The sequence below is a fragment of the Petaurus breviceps genome, unplaced genomic scaffold (assembly GCF_028583685.1).
Source record: "Petaurus breviceps papuanus isolate PSGF00001 unplaced genomic scaffold, PetGlider_PUasm1.0 126, whole genome shotgun sequence".
In the NCBI taxonomy this organism is placed as follows: Eukaryota; Metazoa; Chordata; class Mammalia; order Diprotodontia; family Petauridae; genus Petaurus; species Petaurus breviceps.
This window is the reverse complement of record NW_027185655.1, coordinates 38,770,436-38,777,314: the sequence shown is the minus strand read 5'-3', so window position 1 is coordinate 38,777,314 and position 6,879 is coordinate 38,770,436. Positions and strand designations below refer to the sequence as shown.

Genomic DNA, 6,879 nt, shown 5'->3' with positions numbered 1-6,879 from the left:
ACATATATATGTATATATACACATGTATGTATCCATGTGTGTGTTTATATATTCCTAACATTTAATTTGATATAAAACAAAATAAGTATAAGAACTATGCTTTTCTCTGAGTGTGAGGTTATGGATTTTGTCTTTACTCTAAACTTTTTGTCACCAACACAAATCCTGAAAGAAAACTGAAAATGTGTGAACCTCTTGGTTCAAAATTCATCATTTTACTATTCTCTCACTTATAAACATAAAATTAAATTTCTCTTGTGCCAAAGTTGGTTGAACTGATTTTGTCACCTTACTTTTTTTTCTTCTTCAGTTCTATTTTAAAGGATGTTTTAGGGATGGGGGTGGGGAGGTCGAATTTCCAGTGACCTTAAGGAGGGGATTTGAAAAATTTTGGAGGAATCAAGGTAACAAGAATGGATGAAAGAATAATTTATTGGTGTGACTATCCCCCCCCCTTGATTTCTGCATAGGGATTACTGTGGATTATCTTTAGCCAAACCCTTTTTTCATATCCCTGAGGATACCAAGTGGCAAACATAAGGAAGTAACTTTGAGTTGTAATTCCAAAATCCTAATGTAAGGTCCAAAAATCTCAGGTGTAATAAAGAAAAATCAGTCATCCTAATTGTGGCAATGGTACTGTCAAAAATATTTTCAATTCACAGGTGAAGTAAATTTTATATGATTTGGGACACATGTTTCAATATTTCAGAAAAATTTGTCTTCAAAAAGCACTATTACCTCCCAAAAGAGGCACTTTTAATATAAGTATATATGTGCGTGTGTATGTATGTATGTAATTTCTCACATTTTATAGCATATTTTATAAATAAAAAGGAAATTTTTTTTTCTGGGAAAGATGTAACATCTATCTTTTCAGGGAATAATATCTCTATTAGAAAGCATAAATTAATAATTTGATTTGGAAATAGATCAAATAAATAATGAAAAACACCTTCTCTAACAAAAAAAGAGCTGTTTCCTGTACATGCAGGATTTGAATAAGTGTTCCAATAAGTACAATAATAAATAAATATAACAAAGTATCCAATAAGCATAATTTCAACAATAAAAATGGCCATACAGATCATTTATGGGAATTACAAATATACTTTTTAATGAATAAAACATTTTTCCCTTTTATTGAAATAGAAATTGATATCTATAAAAGTTGGCTCCCCTCCCTACTAGCAAATGTTGAGAAATGTAATATTTCTATCATGGGAGTGTTATAAAATATAAGTATATGGACAAACGGCTATATAAAATACCATTTATAAAAATTGTCTGTGGAGTCGATGTTGGAATGCATCTAAAAGTGTCTTTTTCTTTCAAAATTTATCTATTTGAATCATTTTGAAAAGTGATTTATATGTGACTTTAACATTGTCCCTACCCTCCAACCCCCAACTATTAAAATATGGACTCATTTTTGAAGTTTATTTAAGGTACTCAAATTTGAGAATTTTTTAGTCACAAGTGGATCTTCATCTTCAAGATGGATTTAATATCCAAAATTTCAAATTTTTAGCTTAGGTTAGCAAATAGTAGTTAATGAAGCAAGCTAAAATATACTTAATTATATTAGAAAAACATAACACCACCAAACAGCAAATAATATATTTATAATCAAAGATAAATGCTACATATTGTATATTATACAGTGTATTTGATTAGTTTAATGCTTGAAATGAACATCTATAACTTTCGTACTGCACCATGAACTTCTGGTCAGCAGTAGATAATGTAGGATTTTAAAATCCATCTTTCCTATGGCTAAACCTTTTAGAGTGTATCTCCTAAAATTTTGAAATGGTGACCAAGAAAATACCAAACTCAGTTTGGGTTTCAGGTTAATGCATTTAACAGCTCACTGTCGCCTGTGAAAAATCAAACTTAATATGGTAAAATGTGTGAAGTGAGTGATATGATGTGCCTTTTATTCATGGGTATAGTATTTTGCCATTCTGGTGCATTTGCTCCCCCACCCCATCCCAATCTATCATTGTTTCAGAAGATAATGCAAAATGCTAGCAAAAACCATAGTTACATACTGATAATCCAAGGTTACTGCTTTTATTATTAAGAAAATGGCCTTGTTCAAAATTTAGTTAAAACATTACATTTCCCAAATTTTATGAATTTTAAAGCTTCTATGGAAACCACCTATGGTATTTTTGAAGCAAAACTATGAAAGGACAAATAAGTCTGTTACTATTATTCTTTTTTTCCACACTCCATAATAGGATGGGTCGAAATATTTACATTTTTAACTTGACATAAAAGATTCAATCAGAAAAACTTTTTAAAATTAAGTTAAGATAAGAACACTAGGGAAAAGGTAATGCATAACATAAGCTATATTTTGGCTTTATTCAATAAAAATCACCCTCACTTCTTCTCATATACATAGGAAATTTTTAGAACAAATTATTCGCAGGCATCAAAGGGTTGCTGTAGGTACAAGGCACTGAAAAGTTCATTAAGTAAAATTGTGCCCATATACAGTTCTGGTTTTTTTTCCCCTAACTTTGAATTGCATCCATTAACATTGATTTTCCTAGTCCTTGACAGATTCGGTTTGGGGATTCATTCAGTGTTTCTTTCCCAATAACCTTTTTCCTAGCAAGTATAACTCTTTCATGGTCCCAAAAATTCCAAAAGTTTTATAGTTACTGTGCCTTCATTATCCAAAAATAATCTTACCTGTCTTCTCTGGTTTCAGAAAGTCAGTGAATTTATACACAAACAAATTCAGATGTGACTATTCACATCACAAAAGAATTCACAGATGATTTCTGGTAAACAAAATGTTCTCTATTTAAGTGTTTGTTTATAGCTCTTTTGACAGATAGGCTAGGATGGCAATGAAAGTTGGAGCTCAAGTGCTTGGAGCCACAGCCAAATGAAGATTAATCAGGAAGAAAGGCAAATCAACCCTGGCATTAGAATGCAAGTTAAAGGTAATAAATGACTCAATCAGCAAATATTTAATTTATCATTAATTTTTCAGGGAAGCATTGAAAATGTAAGAGAATACCTCTTGTCTATAGAATTCAAGTCTTACATTTTAAAATATGGATTGTTATATTCTGAAAGGATTCTGGGTTCTTCAGGCATGTGCATATGGATTGCTTTAAAATGTAAGTAGTGGCAGATTGCTTTGTCTTTACATCTGAGGGTGTATATTTCCTGCTCTCAAGCTTAGTATCATGCTAACTTAGACACCCCAGATCAAAGTTTCTTGGTCAGAGTCTTTGGATTTATTTACATAATACCATGCAGAGTATCAATGAGATGGAAAATAAAAGTTGTCATTGTTTATTTTATAGTATGTACATCAAAAGAACCTATTATTCTACTATTAAAACATATACAAAATTCTTACAAAATAAAATAATTTATGCCTTTATTTTCAGATGCAGGATGAATAGCACTGAGAATGTGAATAGGAGAGAAGTGAATAGGAGAATGTGAATAGGAAAGAAGTGAATAGGAGAAAGAGAGAGAGAGAAAGAGACAGAGAGAAGAAGAGAGAGATAGAGAGAGAGAGAGACAGAGATAGAGGGGGGGGAGGGAGGGAGGAGAGGATCTGTAGAAAACTTTGTCTTAAGTAGATGCCTCAACTGTTACTAAATTCTAACTTCATAGATTTGAAAAAAAAAGAACACAGATGAAAAGGAGAACTGAACTTATAATAACAATAATCCTCTTAACCAGTTGATTATTACCAAGAGCAAAGTCCTATATTTTAGTCATTAGCCACTAATGACAATCTTTTTTATAAAGGATTATTGGGGGAGTTTTTTTAATTTCAGTTTACTGAAATATAATACAGAAAACATGATTCAAATGGTAAAGAAATCTTAAAATGCTTGAAGAGAGGATAAGAGAATTAATTGTCTTTAGTCATGAGGAATTTTTCAATAAATGAATATTTCCATGCATCAGTGTTCTTGTGAATATTTAATCTTCAGCTCAGTTCAGCAGAACAACTGTGTGGCTAGCCCTGTGCTAGAAAAGAATGAGGGATAAAAAAAATATTTCCACACCAAAGTCACTACCATTCTGTAATTTATAAATTCATTCTGTGTTGCACCTTCTCCACCAGTTGCTATTAGGGTAATAGGAAATGCATAGAATGTCAAAGCTGAATGAGTCTTTCAATGTTATCTAGTCCAATAATAATTTTACAGATGAGGGAACCAATATCGAGAGAATTTTAGTTATTTGTCCATGATGCCATGGTTAGTAGCATCTTATTAACATTTTCAACTGAATTCAAATGATCATGCTTTTTTGATCACCCAAAATGTAGCTCATACAAATTAAAAGTAAATTCTAATTCAATATTTAACTTTTCACCTAAATATTTTGAAAATCTATTTAAAGTTCTAGAGTATCCTCTATATGTAGTATAAATGAAGAAGACTGGAATAGGTACCCAAAACACGGCATTATTCTTTGTTAGGTGTTTGTCTAATTTTTTTAAGAAGCTTTGAAATATAAATCTTTATACTTCAGAAATAAACATGTATGTTTAATAATAAAGGAAAGCAGTTCAAAAGGGGAGAAATCTGAAAAAAGGGAGAAAAATGAGTTTCTAATTTCAGCTCAATCATTTTTTTTAAATGAAAGGTGGATTTAAATGTAGCCTGTAAATCAAGGCATAAAACACCAAAAGGACTATATAAGACGAACACATGCATTAAAGGTGACACACTTCAAAGTCAGAAGACAATTCATGCCATTCTAAATCTCCTTACACCTCTCTTAGGACAGTTACTTTTATTTCAACACGATTCCATCCCAACATTCCATCACAAGGCTGAATATTCCATCAAGAGTGGTGATATGTGACACTGTGTTTAAGGTAGGACTTTAGATTCACAGCCATGTACACAAATAATATGAAAGCCACCCACTCTGTGAGGCAAAATGGCAATTTAGATTTTTCTATGAAATTATATTTTCCTGAAAAACACAATATTTTGAGACATATAAATCATTTTATAGTCTCTATGTCCATGTATTTCTGATGTTAATACTTAATTGTACTCATGTAGAGTATTAATACATCCTGAATATTTGGAAAGTGATTTACAGTCTGATTAAGAATATTATAAATTATTTGACAAGTGTGTAAATAGCAGCTTTGTTATTGTTGTTATTCTTTGAAGTGACAGAACACTGTCCTGGATCTCTAAGTGTGGTTAAAATTGTTATCCATCATAGGATTTGCATTTCATCACAAATGAAGTAACATGAAAAAATAATCAGTTTCTGTTTGATTTTAAGTATGTTTATGGTTGGTATTTCACATGATATTCCACTCTGGAGTTTCAAACTTGCTTCCAGTAGATCTGGGTTTGAAAGAAGAGTGTAGAAATAGTTCTACATATCTATTAGCATCTAATAGCATATCTATTTTTGTCTTACATACTGTCCAGAAATTTGAAAACACAACCTATTACATCTATATGTCCATATTAACTAAAACTATCGTGAGAATCATTAAAAATCATATGGTGATGCAAAAATGACAATTTTTAATGGTGAGACCAGGGGACATTCAACTCTCATTTAAATTGACAAGAAATAATGACACAAAATAATGACATTAGTTTATTGAAACTTTTTAACCTCCAAATATATGCATATTATTATGATTTGCAACCAAGCATTCTCTCTATGAAATGAAAAGAATCATTTTTTCCTATCAAAAGGATATTTTTTTTTCTTTCCATGGCAGAAATTCTGTATGAGGAAATTGTAAACAAAAATGGCCAAAAGTTGAATATTGTAGGATTATTTTTTTAAATATTTTAACTGAATTTCAAATTATATGACATGCAAAAAGTCAAGATTAGGATGGAAATTTTTAATAAAAGTACACACAATAGGCTTATTGGGTTCTCTCATTTAAGGATATAAATGAAATTTTATATGGCAATATTTCAAAAGATGAGTGATTTCATCAGTATACTTATTCCTTCCACACCTTAGTCAACAATCTACTTGGATTTTGGTAGGCAAAAAAAAAGAAAGAAAGAATTCACCTAGTGGCTGACGTCCAGTGATGAGCTAAATGTATTAAACTTAATTAACAAATTAAAGTCATTATTTCTTTATAAATATATTAGGATGAGGAATCACTCCCCAATATAATGATGTAAAATATGATTATATAGAATTATGGATTACATGAAGCATGCATTAACCATTTACCAAGTCATGACTGAAGTGTTTTGAGTTTTATTCTATCACTGCCTAAGAGAGATGCTTACTCTCCCATCAGTCAAGAAATAAGCAACCAGTCAACTAGCATTTATTAAATACCTACAATATGCCAGGTAAACTCATAATCTAAGGGAACAGGGGTGTGGTAGGATTTGCAATCTGAAAACATCTATATTACAAAAAAAAAGATATACAGGATAAATTGGGGATAATGAAGACAGGAAAGCCATTAGAGTTAAGGGGAGAGTTAGGAAAGACTCTTCATAAAAGTTTTAGCTAATGTAGGTTGTTTGTATGTTAAGTAGTTAAAAGGATTAGATTCCCAATCACATAATTAACAAATAGGGGGGAAAATTTCAATTGAATTTAACAGAATTTTGTAGATGTTCAAAATAAAGGGTTTGAGCTAGATTGACTCTAACATTTCTTCTCTCTCTCATTCTAGAATGCTTTAAGATCTTTTGACCTATAATGCCCCTCAAAAATCTAGGATATTATGAATTGAAGTGAAGTACTTTATTATTAAGTTTAATGATTTATAATTAGAAGAGCCTGAATAATTGGTTAAAATAGTGGTGGAGAGCGAGAGAGCAAGAGAGAGAGAGAGAGAGAGAGAGAGAGAGAGAGAGAGAGAGAGAG

General features: G+C 31.0%; 1 long non-coding RNA gene across 2 annotated transcripts in view; it reads left to right on the top strand.

Annotated features, from left to right (window-relative positions):
* LOC138170011 (uncharacterized) overlaps positions 1-6,879 on the top strand; it is a 511,203-nt gene that overhangs the window by 493,410 nt on the left and 10,914 nt on the right. For both annotated transcript variants that reach the window (XR_011170509.1, XR_011170508.1), the window contains exon 2: positions 2,840-2,963. This is a non-coding gene — a long non-coding RNA (uncharacterized lncRNA). The remainder of the gene's footprint in view (positions 1-2,839; positions 2,964-6,879) is intronic.